We start from the raw sequence: 17,170 nt of genomic DNA on the forward strand, positions 1-17,170 counted from the left end.
CCCTGATATTCTAACAAGTGACCCCATAAATGAAAACACAGCCCCCATGAATTTTGTAATGCTTTGCACTGCATAAAATCAGTGTCCATGACAGTCATGTCCATTTTAGCTCAAGAGCAGCCCACAACATATAAAATCTTCTTCTTTTTTTTCTTCTGTGTGAGAGTTATTTTGACAGGTTATTTATATTCATTCCATCCAACAAAAGAATTTTCCAAAGGGGTGAATGACTCAGCTTTACCACTTCAAATTAGCAACATCAAAATATTTCATTCACTCTTAAATTCTTCCAACTAAATAAATACATGTACTATACACTGCTTACTTTCCAGTAAATATTCTGATCAAATGAACCACATTCAGTACTGTAACAGAAAAGGGCTAAAATAAGGGTTCTATTCACCTACAGTTTCCTTATTTTAGGATTTCTCGGGAATCTGTACATGTGAAATCCCTTCTCCGACCGATTACTGCACCCAAAGGCACAGCAACCCGTCATCTTTCAAGGAATTAGCAAACGTAGACAACACAAAAACAGTGATCTTCGATGTAAACAAACGCAAAGTGCAAAATGTGCCGAGAAAGCCGGAAACAACATGGCGTCCACAGACCACTTTTTTCGGGACTCGTCATGTCGTAACTCTTCTATGTAGGGATTCTACTGCGAAGGACAGCTGCACAGGAGGTACTCCCATGGAGTGGGTTTTTGATTTATTTTTGCTTTTGGTATGTTCTGTGGGATGAAGTGTTTTATGGTGACTTGAGTGCCAATCCTGCCCACCAACCTCCGAATCAAAAGTAACCCAACTGCAGGAGGATGTCAGCAGACAGTTGGGCACGAGATATAAATTTCCGTTGGCTCACAAGAAGCTCCTCCACCCTTTGCATCAATGGTGGTAAACAATGAAAAAACTTTGTTTTTTTTTTCTGCAACCTTTAAAACCTTTATTCTCTTTCAATTGAATTATATTCAGGGAGTTCCAAAAAGACCTGGACAACTTAATTTGTTAATATTGTTATGGAAATGGCCCTTATTGGACTACTAAATATAGGATTAGCTCAGATCTCTCATTAAATGCATCCTCATATTTTCAACTCATATTTTCTATATGTATAGCTATATGTATAGCTCATATAACTCGTATGTATAGCTAGGTTGTATGGTAAAATGGACGTTACATCTGTGTCGGGAGGTGTAAGAGGCTGTTTTGTTGTCTGAGCGGTGGTGGTGGAACAAGGGCCCCCTCTTCTTCCTCCCCTCTACGGACGATAGGCCCCGCCCAGTCGGCTGGGAGGGTGTGGCCAAGGGGAGGAAGTGACGCGAAGGGGCGGAGCTTTTGTCGGCAGTCGCTGAGAGAAGGCGTCCTCTTGGAACAAAAGGAGAAAAACGAAAGGAAAAAGGGTCCAGTGTGTGGAAATAGTCACTCTTGAAGCGTGCTCGTGATTCAAAACGAGCGAACGAAGGAGTTGAGTTTTGAGAAACGGCAGTGGGCTTTTCAGAGGCTGCCTGCACGTCGAGGATTCTGCCGTGAGAGGGACGGCAGCAGGCTTCGAGGCGAGCGAGAAAAGAAAAGGCAATGGTGAATCGGCCGGGAGAGAACGCTGAACCTGAGGGTCGAGTCTGCCATCGGCCGAGAAAGAAAAGGTGATTCGACAGAGAGAGGAACTGAGAGGACGAAGCGGAAGTCGGGCTTCGAGGCGGGAAGGCAGGAGAGGAGACGCCGAAGCCTCTGACAGTCCTTACTCACCTCACGGCTGGACACGTTGTCGATCCGCCTGCGGAGCTCGGCACCTCGATTGGGGCCTTGTCTTGTGAACGGGCCAGGCCTGGGTTTGTATGCTGAACCCTGGAGAGAGATCGGCTGAGGCCCATTATCGATCTGGCGGACTTGTGCCGTCGACATTGCGCGGGGCCAGAGCGCGCGGAGACCGCGTGCGTGAGGTCTACGACAAAAGGACAAGCGCCATTTTGCCACGCGGCGTGGTTCGAGCTGGGAGTTCGAATCCGTGAACATCCGCCTGTTGCGGGCGACATTCGTGCTTTTTGACACTGTCCTCTCGTCCATGAAACCTCACCAAGTACTCTGTCTTGTCTTGCATGCATGCTGTTTGTCTTTGTCTGCACGTGTTGTATAAGGCATATTTTGGTAGCGACCCCCTCGAAACCTGTAGACCGTGGTTCCCTAGTTAAAAACTGGTTGAGGATTTTTTAATAAAACCATTGTTGTGAATTTTGCTTGTGTTGTGATCCCGGATGTTCCCCAATAAATCTGGTTAATTCGTATGAAGTTGCCGCTTTGGATTAATTTGTGTCGCGTCGAGGAACGATCCGTTCGATTGGCATATAAAACCAAAATGGTTACAGACTGGCAGAAAACGCTCGGCATCTGACAAAACCAGTCTGTAATCAGGGGTTCTATTTCCCCAACTGGCAAGGTACAAGGATTACATTGGTATCGCGATTGAAGGCGCGTGACCCGAGGCCTGTGCCGAGCCGGCCGGCGTTATAAACCCTGGAGACGGCGGTGGTGAGGGTGGCGCCAAGGACCGGGTGAGAATCCCGCCACCCCGGATCCGCAACAGTTTGGTGTCAGGAGTGGGATATTTGGACCAGTGGTGCATTTCGCACCCCGGACATTGGTTCCAAAAAAAAAACGGTCCAAATTTGATTTGATTTTATGCTTGAGCGGATCGGAGGAAAAACTTGCAAGTTATAAAGAAAATGGACTCGCAAAATGGCGGCACGACTCCATCTCAGCGCAACACGAAGCGGGAGAGGGCTAATTATAGCGGAACGAATGGCACATCACGAGGCGGAGGCTCCCAGCCACCGGTTTAGACCACGTGGTCGCGGCATGCGCCATGGCAGGCATGGCAGGACGACTGCGTGAACATTGGCAAGCTTCAGACACAATTGGGGGATGCCTTGGAAGAGGTGAGGAGTTATGAAGATTATATAAAGGAGGTGCAAATTGAAATGGACGAGGCACAACGGCACGCAGACGAGATTCAGAAAAAGGATGTGTACGGTGGGTCACAACAAGTGGCCGATATTCGGGAACGAATTCGGTGGCTGAAAGAGGACGTAGCCAACAGAGTCGACGAACAATGTGGAAAAAAGAATTTAGTAGTGTTCTATACCCGTAATTTGGAATATGCGAAGACCAAACTGAACAAAAGAATAGAGGAAGAGCAGATTGGTATCTCCCGGGATAGGAAGAACTTGGAGGAAGAATGGAAAAAAAAGCAAGAAAAGGAAAAAGGTGAACACGATTTGGAATTGAAACAACTGAAGGAAGAGGTAAGCTCAGGCAATCGGATAAGAGAAAGCCTCGAACGGAAGATAAAAACAGGAGAGAAATATCTGGAGCAAAGGAAGGAAGAATTGTTGGAAAAGTCGAGACAGTTCAAGGAACTACAGGAAGAAATGAGGAAAGTAGAGGGGAGTACCCATAAGTTGGAACAAGAGAAGAGCAAACTGGATGAAAGAATAGAGGAAGAGCAAATTAGTAATTCTCGGGATAGGAAGAACTTGGAAGAAGAATGGAAAACAAAGCTGAAAAAGGAAAAACGGGAAAAAAACAAAGCTGGAAAAGGAAAGACGGGAAAAGACAAAGCTGGAAAAGGAAAAACGGAAAAAAACAAAGCGAGAAAAGGAAAAACGGAAACACGATTTGGAATTGAGACAACTGAAGGAAGAGGTAAGAACAGGAAATCAGGAAAGAGAAAGCCGAGAACGGAAGATAAAAAGAGGAGAGGAATTTCTGGAAATTAACAAGGAATATGGTAAGAAAATGGACGAAATGAGGAGGGAAGCATTGGAAAGTGGTGTGGAGATGAGGAAGACGTACGGTAAGAGAATGGACGAAATGAAGGAGGAAGCATGTGAAAGAGGTGCGGAGATGAGGGAGGAATTAGACGAAAAAGCTTCTGAGTTACAGAAACACCAAAACAGAGAGAGGGAATCACAAAACGAGCTGTGGATGTTAAGATTCAAGAATAAGATGGAAGGAAGAAAAGAGAAAGAACAACGAATGAAACAGGAAAGGGAGATTAACCAATTGAAGGAAACAACGAGATTGGAGAATGAGGAACATGAGAGACAGTGGGAGAGGGAACAAAAAGAACATGAATTTGAGGTTGACCAGTTAAAGGAGAGAGCAAGGTTGAAGTACCAGAGATGGTGAAAGAACAATGAATGAAACAGGAAAAGGAAATCAACAAATTGAAGGAAGCAAGGAGATTGGAGAATGAAGAACAAGAGAGACAGTGGAAGAGAAAACAAAAAGAATATGAAATTTATACTGACCAATTAAAGGAGAGAGCAAAGTTGGAGTCCACGGAGATGAAAAAACTCCGGAAAGATAACGAACAACTCAAAAAGCTCGGAGAGGAAGAACGACTCGAACGGAAAAGGAAATGGAGCCAGGAAGTAGAACAACACAATAATGTGGGATGTGTGACATCACCACAGGGAGTAATGTTGGTGGTGCGGGACTTGATTGACATCACTCGTCGGATGACACCACAATTGGAGCAAACCCTGGTGATGGAGACATTGAGGGAGCATACGGGGTTGTTGACGAATGAAACACATTTTGAGCAGGTCCAGCATGTGGAGCTGACATCCCCAGAGGAATGTGGAGAATCGATGAAGAGCAACCTGCTGGAGAGAAGCGACTGCACAGAGGTGACTCTGGAACAAAGCAGGTATGTGGATACATGCATATATGGTGCGGACGATGATCTTAAGGTAAAAATTTAATTTTATGTTAACGAAGAGACTCTGTCCGATGGGGTGCACGTATGCGTGACCCCTGAAGGTGTGTGTGGAGCGCCTGTGGACGAATGCTGTGAGCCCACAGTCCAGACTACAGCACCGGTATGTGCTGCCGAGGCCGAAGTGTGTGTGGGTATTCACCTGGCGGTCGAGAATGTATCTCTGGAGTGCGAGGCAGTTGGTCAGTACACAGGCAAGGTTGAAGGTGTGGAAGGTCAACACATGGCCTTGGAATGTGTGCAGCCTGCTGTGTGTGGGAGTCCTGATCATGGAATGAGTGGTGACATAGGAAATAGGTTAGAGGTGCAAGGGGAAATAGAAATGCCACCAAGACAGAACTTGAGCCAGGGGACGGAAACAATAATGGACAACTCCGCAGGGGTTCTTACAGAGTTGGAGGTGATGCATCCAGGAGCAGTTTTAGATTGGATTTTAGAAATCCAATTTAGAAATTGGATTTTAATTTCTCTATCAGCCTCACAGGAACTTTGGAGTGAAGTGCATCTGAGTGGCAGGCGGCACTGGCGTGTGTCACTTGGTCTTCGGACCTTTCTGAGCACACGAGTGGTTTGGCTAGCTGAATGGGGTTTATCTGTCTTCAGGGAGTTGTGGAGAAGAGGGGGGAGGCCGTTCCACCTTTTGGGGTTTACCTGATTTCCGTGAACCCTGGAGAAAAGGAGGGGGGTAGACCACAACCCCAATTGAGATGTGACCCCTTTGAGGCGTGGCGGAAAGGTGGCGGGGTCATGTAATGGGTAATGAGGGATTCGTTCCCTCACTCCCCTTCCAATGAGCCAAAGAAGTAGGCCATATGGCGATGTGAAAATCTTGATGAGAGTTGTACCGAAAGGGATTGCAAATTGAGAGATGACAGAAAGCATGAGAGTGGCACAAGTGGATTTGGGTGATTATTAAAAAAGTGGTGGAGACATTACAGGCAGAGCGTTAAACGCACCTGAAACAAGTGGATGACAAAGGGCGGCTTGTTTGAGGGAGGATTGAAATGCCTGGTTGGAACATGCAGAGGTTCCATGGGGCTGGTGAAGAGATTTTGATGTTTCACTTAAATTGTTGGAAATAAACGATTAGGGCAGTGTGGAGGAGGATGACGGACGTAGAGACAAATTAATTGGGGTTTGATGAAAAGTGTACAAGTTAAATTTGATGACCAAGTGGGATCCGAGGGACTGATGTGTTTTTGTTTACACATAAACGTGAAAGGTGTTGGATGGTGTTGTGGACTGGATGTGTGGCACTGTGGAATGAATGACTAAAGTGTTTGGGTGAATGGTGTGATTGTGCAGATGAGGAGAGTAAGTGCGAACAACGTACCCTGTCGGTAGAAGTCTCTTAACCAAGTTCGTGTAGGTTAGGGGGACTTCGAGGATTCGACATGGATTGTGGCTGCTGTTCCATTGTGCAGGCAGACTGCGAGGGGGTAGGTGCAGGCCAAGGTATGGGGATACTGGTTGGTAATGTGACATGGTATGGGAAGTTGGTGAGTCGGGAAATAGGGTAGCAGGGCTTTGGGGGTTCCTGGCAGGTGAAGGCTGTCAGAGGTGCCAGGAGAGCACCGTAGGGTTCAGTGCCAGGAGAGCACAGTAGGTTCAGTGCCAGGAGAGCACAGTAGGTTCAGTGCCAGGAGAGCACAGTAGGTTCAGTGCCAGGAGAGCACAGTGTCGGTGCTATGAGAGCACAGTGTCGGTGCTATGAGAGCACAGTGTAGGTGCTATGAGAGCACAGTGTAGGTGCTATGAGGGCACAGTGTAGGTGCTATGAGAGCACAGTATGGGTGCTATGAGAGCACAGTGTAGGTGCTATGAGGGCACAGTGTAGGTGCTATGAGAGCACAGTATGGGTGCTATGAGAGCACAGTGTAGGTGCTATGAGGGCACAGTGTAGGTGCTATGAGAGCACAGTATGGATGCTATGAGAGCACAGTGTCGGTGCTATGAGGGCACAGTGTAGGTGCTATGAGAGCACAGTATGGGTGCTATGAGAGCACAGTGTAGGTGCTATGAGAGCACAGTATGGATGCTATGAGAGCACAGTATGGGGGCTAGAGAGAGCCACCCCTTAGTTAGGAGCACCAGAAGCACGCTCAGGTGAACCCCGAGGTCGCTGAGTGTCCTCCACCCCCGATTGGAAGCAGGCAAAGAGGCCTAGTAGTAGTCACACTCCCCAGCCAGCTAGTTCTGCCTGGCACCACCAAAAAGACAAAGAAGGGCCTTGCCCAGGTTTAACAGAATGGAACAGTGTGCCAGGTCAGGAAAAATGGGTCGTTCGGATCATTCTAGCCATAGCAGGGTTTGTTTCATCGTCTAGAGCTAAAAGTAAATGTTTAGGTTCGATGGACTCTCCTCCGCATCATTCATGTGTGACACCTGGTACGAGTAGTGTTGATGGGAGAATTTGGTTACAAGAGCCAGACTAGGTCACTCTCTCCAAGTGCCATAGAGGCTACCAGTATGTCATGAGCACACATCCACAAAGATGACAGTTGAGTAAGAAACACACCATCCTGTCTGTAAAAGAAAAAAAAAAGAGGAAGGAAGAAAAAAAATAAAAGAGAGAACTTAACCAAAACAAGTCAGGGAAGGTAGGTTAAGGGTACACTCCATCTCACCTGGTCTGAGGTCATCACACCCATTTGCGTCCTCAAGAATGCCTCCAAACTGCATTTGTTTTCCATCAATATCACCGTGCCACCATTGCTGTGTCACCTGCTGTCCAATGCAGGCCTTGTTGCCTGCTGTTGCTTGTGAGTAGGCCATATGGGCCGAAGCATTTTTGTGGGCCATTGATGCCAAAGTGCTTTTGTGGGCCATTGTGGCCGAAGATTCATGCCATTTTGTGGGCTGTTGCGGCCGAAGATTTGTGCCATTTTGTGGGCTCAGTGGGCCGAAGAACTCTTTGTGAGATTAGGCCACTGGGCCGACTGAACTCACCTGGTGAGAGGCCAATAAGGCCACGAAGTGAGGAAACCCTCAGGGGTGAATGGACAATACTGCTGGGAGGGGGCATGAAGGAGTGAACACGTGAAAGAACTTTGAACCTTTGAATGTTCTGCTCCAATGCAAATGTGATGTTAAAAGTAAGATTGAATGCCCTCCCGTTCAAATCCGTAATTAGAATGTTAAGTAGTGTGCACAGAGTGTGAATTTGTTTGTTAGATTGGTGACCCGACACACTAGGAGAGGGACATGCCAATCTCACTGTGACACTGATTTTTGGAGTTAAGTGCTTCCCATGTCGTGGGTTAGAGTAAATGGGAGATCTGTGCTGTACGTTAGACAGGGCCATTGCCGTGGGCTGCCCCAGATGGAGGCTCGGGGAGCCTCAGGAGAAAGGTGGGGGTAGTGTTACGGAAATGACCCTTATTGGACTACTAAATATAAGATTAGCTCAGATCCCCCATTAAATGCATGTATAGCTAGGTTGTTTGGTAAAATGGATGTTACATGTGTGTCGGGAGGTGTAAGAGGCTGTTTTGTTGTCTGAGCGATGGTGGTGGAACAAGAGCCCCCTCTTCTTCCTCCCAGTCGGCTGGGAGGTTGTGGCCAAGGGGAGGAAGTGACTCGAATGGGCGGAGCTTTTGTTTGCAGTCGCTGAGAGAAGGCGTCTTCGTGGAACGAAAGGAGAAAAATGAAAGGAAAAAGGGTCCAGTGTGTGGAAATTGTCGCTCTCGAAGCGTGCTCGTGATTCAAAACGAGCGAACGAAGGAGTTGAGTTTTGAGAAACGGCAGTGGGCTTTTGACTGGCAGAAAACGCTCGGCATCTGGCAAAACCAGTCTGTAACCAGGGGTTCTATTTCCCCAACCGGCAAGGTACAAGGATTACGTTGGTATCGCGATTGAAGGCGCGTGACCGGAGGCCTGTGCTGAGCCGGCCGGCGTTATAAACCCCGGAGACGGTGGTGGTTAGGGTGGCTCCTCGGACCGCGTGAGAATCCCGCCACCCCGGATCCGCAACAATATATTCAACACAATGTGTCGTTTGTCATCTAAATTTTCCCTTGCTTACAGTACACCAAATTAATCCCAAGGTCCGACAGTATGCTGACCAAGTTTCCGATATTTTTGAGTCATAAAAAGACTCATGAGTTTTGTCTCGGAGAGGCATTATTCCATCACACTTATTTTGCTTTCATCTATAAACTACATTAGTGATTTCAAATTAACAGATATTACTGATCATCATCATTATCAGGTCTTATAATATCATATTAGTTATCTATCTTGATTTCACATAGCTTCCAGAACACATCATCGAAATCATCCTTTTGTCTGACTTTGTGTGACCATTATCTTGGTAACACTCTTCTTCATGCAAATAGCAAGCAAATTAACCACACATTTTCCAAGGCAACAAACTACCAATGTAGGATTCTTGCTCCCAAACTAACAACAACAACAACAACAATTCCAGAGCCATTCATATCCTGTTCGAGTATTTGCAATCACATTGGCTTTGCCTTCGATGTTTAATTCTCATAAAGTGAAGCTCCATTTCATCAATCTCTGATCTTTATCATAACTTTTATAAAAAGTGAACAGATTGTAATCTGTGAAAACAATTACTGGAAAAGTAATTAAACCCAAGTAAATCCCGAACAATCACAAAGCTCGCACTGTGGGTGATGTATATCTTCCTTAAACTTCTGCCATCCCTTGTTATAAAACACTTGTTTGCTGCAAATAACTCCAGTCATCCCAGAAATCCCAAAGCAAGCTCCTGCCGGGTTCACCAAATTGTCAAAGAATTCTCAATTCCTCTTGTACATTTGAGTCATTTATTAAACTAGAAGAGCACATACCTCCACCGCATAATGTCTGATCCACGAGAACATATGGGGCCCGATCAATACATTTTTGAAATATCGTGCTATGTATCGTTTTTGGCCCAAATCTCTCAATGGTGAAGAATCACTTAAAAAAATTCTTGTAATCTGATCCGAATCTTCACCAAAATCGAATCATTTGTTCCTTGTCACACCGAACCTGTCCACAAAATTTCATCCAGATCCGTCCACAACTTCTTGAGATATCCTGTACACAGCCAAACAGACAGAAAGGGGTGAAAACATAACCTCCTTCACCTTCGGGAGCGGAGGTCAACACACACGTATGCATATGGGAAACCAGAAGAGATTCAATCAATATGCTCTTTCTCTGATTCTGCTGTACATGGACTTTTTGAGTTATTATATAATGTGCAAGGATAAGGGAGGGTGGGGGGGGATAAGATAATGAGAATGTCTGGTCATCCTCGAGACGAAATGGCGCCAAAGCTGAAGTTTTGCGGTTCAGGGAAGAGATCACTCAAAGACTTGTTGCAGCGTCCATTCGGAGGTCACCTTGAATTCAAAGGGCTGGGGAACATTTATGATCTGAAGTTGATAGGAGTTCAAAAAGATGTCTGGACATTACATTCACACACATTCCATTTAAGCTCGACTTCTGCTTCCAGCCAGACTTTCAGACGCCAACATATATATTGTTACGGATCTGGAAACCATGTGCTTTCAACATACAGGTCCCAAAAGTTAGTTATGCCGTTAAGTAAGTGTGAGATAGAACTACTCCTTTTATCTCGTGGGAGAATCAAAGGTGTGCGTTGCGAAGTTCTTTCAGCTAGGTAATTACATCGAACAAACCACATATCCTCCAACGAAATATCCAACGATACCATCGCGCTTGCGGCCCTCGGTTCGCGAGCCGCAGCGCACCATTGCCTGAGGCGGAATTCCGACGATGGTCGAGGCAGTTTTGCACCACGTCCACCTTCCTCAAACACACGTGGAGGGGAGGGGCAGCTTTATCCGGGTATGGCCGAAACCTCCACCCAGAAAGGGTGGGCCCGTGGGAACTCTGTCCAATCAAGGGGGACAGTGACGTGTGCTTCACCGAGCCCCGCCCCGGACGGGGTCTCTTTTGTTCCCCTTTCGTTCGTTCTGAGGAGATTGAGAGAAGAGAGGAGCACGTTGGTTGGGTGCGTCGTGTCGTGTGTTGTTGGTGGTTTGTGGAGTTGGCTGGTTCTTTTGCTGGCGTTCGTGCAGCCTTCGTGGGTCCCGTCCATGACCCTAATCTCTGCCCGGGGACTCCGACTGCTCCACGCGGGTTCCTCCACCGGCACGAGTCCCGCACCACCATTGACAGGTGCTGCACTGCGGAGCACCCTTATATCCAGCATGCACGTACCCTGCCAAACTGCGACCCCCGAGCTCGTCTCTCCTTCTCTGGCTGCAGGGGTCTTCAATAAAATATCTGTGTGTGTGTCTGAGTGTGTTGTGCCCGTCTTTTAAGTAGAAACTGTGTAAGTGCTTGAATCCTTGTAAATTTTGCCTGCCTTATATTTCCGCGATAAGTCTTGCTCTGTGTATTGCTTATTGTAAATAAATTACCATTATTATTCGAAATGTTCCCAGTTCGTTTTCGTCTTTTCCTTCATTGGTCCAGCATGGTTCGGATCTGAGTTTTAGCCAGGTTTTTATACCCGATAATCCGTTCATCCTTGCCGGCACGGCTTTGTCAGTTTCCACTCAACTTCACCTGACCCGGAGTTGGTAGTCGGTAGTTGGAACTCTACCGCAGCTGGGAGAGTGACCCGGTTCAAGCAAGACGTGCCGAGGGCTTGGTTCCCCGGTAGCCAAAATCACGTAGTTAATTAGGTAAATTGGTTCTAGGCAAAAAGACCCAACGCTACCCGGTTGAGATATTGGCGTCCACGATCGGTTCAGTGACCCGCCGGCTTACGGAGTTATCCGAGAGCGACGGCCTACAATTCCGGGGAGTCTGGTGGAGACGACGTAACCTCCCCCACCTAGTGGTCGTTCTCGCCACCGGTCCCCGGCCCGCAACAATATATATAATTATTACCTCTGCCACCGAAGGTGAAGGAGGTTTTGTTTTCACCCCTTTCTGTCTGTCTGTCTGTTTGTTTGTCTGTGTACAAGATATCTCAAAAAGTTGTGGACGGATCCGGATGAAATTTGGTGGGCAGGTTGGGTGTGCGACAAGGAAAAACTGATTCGATTTTGGTGGTGATTCTACACCATTGAGAGATGGGGCTCAAAAACGATATATAGCATGTTTCAAAAACTCTTGGTCCAGATATGTTCTCGTGGATCAGGCATTACAGAGCGGAGGTATGCGCTCTAATGCGCTAAACCGGGCTCAAACCAAGGGTGAGGGTGCTGCAAAGGTTGCATGCTAACCATGACTGAGAGTGTTGCATGTTGACCACCACCCCTGATTCGATCCAGCTGCATCTTTGCAGATACTGGTCGATCCTACCTGCTGGCAAGTTGGGTTCTCGACAAATCTATATTATCCTGCTGGGGTCACAGAGCTGACATCCAAGCGAGCTACCTTCTCTGAACACATCGACAAAACCAAGGCTAACCTCTTCCTCATCCCTCGGCACTGCTGGATGCAGCGTGGTCCTTCACGGCGAGTAGTGGACACGGATTCATTTGCTTTCTTTGTGGTACGAAGATCACCCAATGGGGACTCGCAACGCAGCTGGCTAGTCGGAGATCACTTTACGTGCACTCGTGCATTTATCGGAGCAACAGAGCCTGCTTGGAGCGTGAACACAACCGACTTTGACACCAAGTCGTATCCTAATGGTTTATTTTATGAAGATACAAGAGACAAGTTGCTGACCTGAAAGTCATGAGTTTATTCAAAACTGCATTGGAACTTGTGTATGCAACTCTGGGAAGTTTTATAAGCATTGGACCTGGCATGTATAACTGTGGGAGAGTTTTAGAATCATTGAGTGTTTCTTTAAAAAAAAAAACAACAGCTCTACATTGATGAGTACAGTATTAGCATTGGAAGGTCAAGTGGTACCAACACCAATCTGGAGTGTTCACGGAAGATGAAGGTAAACGGTAGCACAAGGTATGGCACTTCTCTCTGTCCTTAAAATGGGTACACGAAGATGGACACGACTGGTGTTATGCAGCTTGCAGCTCCAGAACGAGAATATTAAGGTCCGACATTTCAGATTGTAGTTTTGTGACTTGCTCTGGTGGTGATGTCACAATAGCCATGGTTGGTATAATGTTGTCCTTAAGATGATCAGCCAGATCAGTAGCGACAGGGCATGCCAGTTCTGCATGAGCTGCAAGTATTAAGTGGGCATGTGGTGAACGTTGCAACTTGAGAAGGAGTGACTGGTCGAAAGTGGCGTGTCACCAAGAAGCTGAACCGCAACCGTCAAACCTTTCAAAACCCCTGCTGGGAAACCCTGAACCAGAAAACCTCCAATAAACCAAAGCTAAAACTTATTCACTTATTATAACACCAAAGGCAAAACTGGAACAGCAGTCGGTGGAGCGCATACCCCTGCCCGACTGAACAGTTTACGTTCTGTATCCCGCCGAAAGGCTGAATCTGGATCCGGACCATAATCAAATCGAATTGGCTTGTTCTTGCCACCGAACCAACTCATCCACCTCGTTTTGTCATAACTCGTCCCCAAATTTTTGAAATATCATGCCAGAATATCGTTTTTGACCCCCATCTCTCAAGGGTGAAGAATCACTTCCAAACAATTTTTAAAAATTTGTATCCGGATCTGGATTTGGATTTTCACCCAAAATCAAATCAATTCGTCCATCTCACACACCTGACCTGGCCACCAAGTTTCGTCCGAACTTGTCCATCCTTAGGTGGCGGAGCTAATGATGCCTCAACAGACTTACTGTACGTAAGATTGTGTGTTCCCTCCTCCCGACTACTTGTGTCTGTGGACAACCAGATCTGCATTGTTTATTGAGCGCCTTGTCTACCCTTTTCCCTGAAAATGTTAAAAGAACCCCCCGTTTAATTATACATTATTGAACGTGTTTGAAACATTACTGAACTCTATGATACTGTTTTTTGGGGGGTTTTTGTACACCTTGTCGAGGCTCGTGTGAGAGCTAACACACAACGCACAGCAAGGGGGGCATGAGACAAGAGGGGCGAGGGAAGGACAAAGCAGTGGGGAACAGAGACATTAGGAGATCTGTGGAAGGGAGAGGGATGGGGCGGGGAACATTGGGTATACAAGATGGATATTACAGGGACTTTCAGGAAGGAAAGCAGGGAATTTGAAGGAGGTGGGTTTTGGGTGGATTAATGGGGGTAGAAAAGATCGATGATTTGGATGGGGGATGATAGGTGGTGGTGAACGGCTGTTTTGAAAGCCTGGAGGGAAGAATGGGATTGAACCGAGTGAGGGAGTTTATTCCAAAGGTGGGACAACAGAGGAATGAAAGAGTGAAGGTGAGCAGTGATTCGTAATTTTGGTAGTTTTACCAGAAGTAGGTTGTTGGCGGACCTTGAGCGCCATGCAGAAATATGGGAGGGGGGACAAATCGCAAACACAGCAGGGGGGGCGAGACCGGAGAGGAGACGGTAGAAGACAAAGACCACCAACCTGCCTGCGGTGAGAGAGTAAGAGTCCCAAAGACTCAACCTCATCATGGGAGATACCAATGATCCGAAATGCCTTGGTTTCCACAGCATGAAGCTGAGAAAGGTGGGAGACAGGAGCACCAGCCCAGAGGGGAGAGTAGTACTCCATCAGGCTCCGGACAAAGGCTTTGTAAGTGGTCAGAAGCTCAGGTGGGCCGAGGAAGGACTTTGCACAATGGAGGATTCCAAGTCGGCGACTGGCTTTGGAGGCGAGGTTGGAAATGTGGCTTTCCAAGGAAAGATCATGGGAGATAGTGAGACCCAGAAACTTGAAAGAAAGGACTTCTTCCAGAGGATTGTTGAGAAAGTAGATGGGGGGGGGGTGTTACCAAAAGGTCCTTTCAGAGAGACATAGTGAGAGTGTGAAGAGTTGGAAACCTTACTCAACAATATCATACTGTTTGAAACATTACTGAACTACATCATACTGTTGGAAACATTACTCAACTGTATCATACCGCTTGAAACCTCACTCAACTTTACGATACTGTTTGAAATCTTGGTCAACTATGTCATACTGTTTGCAAATTAGGCTTGATTAGTGGTGTCCCCTGAAGGACAATTGGTGATGTCAGATGAAATGCAGGGACACACAGCCAGACGGATGCAGGCACACACACGGACGGACATGGGTATGCTGAGACTGAGCTTCTTTTATATTACAATGGGGCTTGTTGGTCCATTGGACCAAATTTTCATTGGACTTCTTGGTCTTGGGCGTTTAGGTTCCGGAACAATAGGTTCCGGATATTCACGGGTCACCTGGGGACTATGTCCAGGCACGTGTTGGCAGACCATCATATTTTTGTAGTGCCGGGTTTGGGGGCGAGGAACGACCGCCAGATGGAGCAGTTGGGCCGTCTAACCTCCGAACACCTGGAATTGAAGGTCGTCACTCCGGATAACTCCGAAGTCGATGGGTCGCTTAATGGACTGTGGACGCCAATGTTTCGACCGCGCGGTTGGGGTCTTTTTATCCGATTCCAATTTACCTAATTAGCTCTGAGGGGAAGCCACACCCTCGGCCGGCTTTGTCTGAACCGAGTCGCTGTTACCGACTCAGATCCGGCATAACCGAGCGGGAATTACCAAAGCTGCGCCGGTCCAAATAACAATCTACGGCACAATCGGCCTCACTATAACTCAAACCCGAACCATGCTCGGCCAATGAGAGAAAGCACAGAAAACGAGCTGGTACATTTAACAACAAGAGGGTTTATTTTACAAATAATAATCAGGGAGGGAGAGACAGAGCAGACTTAATCACGAATATAAATGCAGGCAAATGTACAATGGCAATCACTGAACAGTTTCACTTACAAGACTGGCCACAGACAGACACACACCCAAAAAGAAATGGCGCCAACTGGCCTTTATTCAAACCCTCCAGCCGCGGAGGATAGGCAAGCTGGGGGTTAGAGTTTGGTCGGGTACCTGGCCGCCTCGTGCATTTTTACCGACTCGCACTTGTGGAGCTCGGAGTCCGTGGAAGGGAACGGGAATCCCCAGCTCGAGCGCTCCAACACAACCCACCACGGTGGGACTCGAACCCACGAGCCAGAATCCAACGAGCGCAGCCAGGATCCTACGAACGACCCGGCCAGCCACGAACGATGACCGATGACCAGGAGAGCCCAGCAGACGAGAAGCAAGGAACGACCTCCGAGGAACCAAGGAACAGACCCGGGTACAGCTCGCGATCCTTCTTATCCCTCCCCCGTGCGGGGTGGAGGGATCCGCTCTCGGGTAACTCGCCTCCGGATTGGACGTGGTGGCCAGCCGTGATTGGAGGAGGGGCGTGTCGGCGTCTCGGTGCTCCTCCCCCGAGAGAGGCTCTTTTGCCTTCCCCAGTGTCGACGGGGGAGACATTCTTTTTTGATGAGGCGGAGTCAGAGCTCCGAGGCGAGGGGGCTCTGCCCACGTCCGTAATCAGAAACACGTGCGTTATGGTGCCATGGTGCGGAGTGAAAGTTGGGCGGGTGAAGCGCTTGTTCGCCCGCAGAGTGGGAGGAGGAGTGAAGCGAGGGTTCCGCTGGCGTTGGTAGATTTAAAGATGTAAAAAAAACTGACTATAAAAGAAACCCGCAGCGCACACATGAAATTAGCCCATTAGACGTAGGGGAGGGAGTCGAACTATCCACATATACTTAACGAGATAACTGAACTATGGGACTGCTGACTGTCTGTGTGCAAAAGGCTTCCAAATACGTAACATTATTGCTGGGGTACGTGTCGGTATCATTGTGTGTAATTTTTATGGTGCACAGAAACTTTTTTTTCCTGTTCAGGTAGTTATGGACCTCATCTATCCTCATGCTCTCATCCCTACCTTGTTTGCATACTTTTTGGCATTGTCATCCTACAGGTTGATCGGCATTTCACCGACATGGGGAAGGGGATGGGGATGGCGAGACGGAGGCCCCTGGAAAATGGACGTAGCGACACGCTGTTCCGGCGCATGCGCCCATACCTGACCTGACCTGACCTGATCTGACCTAAAATGATTTTAATATTTATTTATTTACAGGGACTACAGTGCATTTGGAAGTGGTTGGTCGCCGAGTCGTTGAAGACTTTCTTCACTAAGTGGTGTGTGTTCGATTCCCATGACTACAACGGTCCTTGGTTGGTGACCCCTCCGACTCATGTTGACCAAGGATTTCGTCCGACAGTGGACTGTAAAAGCTGGTTTACGGTAAACGGAGTTACAACATCTCGGCTCAGGGAAGAGAAAGGTGAGAGAAGAGTGAAGGACGAACGGGACCGCAGAGTGGAGAACAGAGAACTGAGATTACAACCTCCAAGGATTACACTGGGCTGCATTTGAAATATTTTTTCAGAGGTCTAGGTTTTCTCAACGGTTCCGATGTTTTTTGCATGCTGAATTCAGAAATGTATCTAATTTCACTCAACCAGGTCA

At 47.5% G+C, this 17,170-nt stretch overlaps 1 long non-coding RNA gene across 1 annotated transcript in view; it reads right to left on the bottom strand.

The window, feature by feature from the left end:
• Positions 1-8,989: 8,989 nt before the first annotated feature.
• The window catches only part of LOC147029059 (uncharacterized), a 75,132-nt gene continuing 66,951 nt past the window's right edge, over positions 8,990-17,170 (bottom strand). The window contains exon 3 of the long non-coding RNA XR_015057816.1: positions 8,990-9,828. This is a non-coding gene — a long non-coding RNA (uncharacterized LOC147029059). The remainder of the gene's footprint in view (positions 9,829-17,170) is intronic.

The sequence above is a fragment of the Eptatretus burgeri genome, chromosome 4, assembly GCF_056783735.1.
Source record: "Eptatretus burgeri isolate ZD-2024b chromosome 4, Ebu_testis_v1, whole genome shotgun sequence".
In the NCBI taxonomy this organism is placed as follows: Eukaryota; Metazoa; Chordata; class Myxini; order Myxiniformes; family Myxinidae; genus Eptatretus; species Eptatretus burgeri.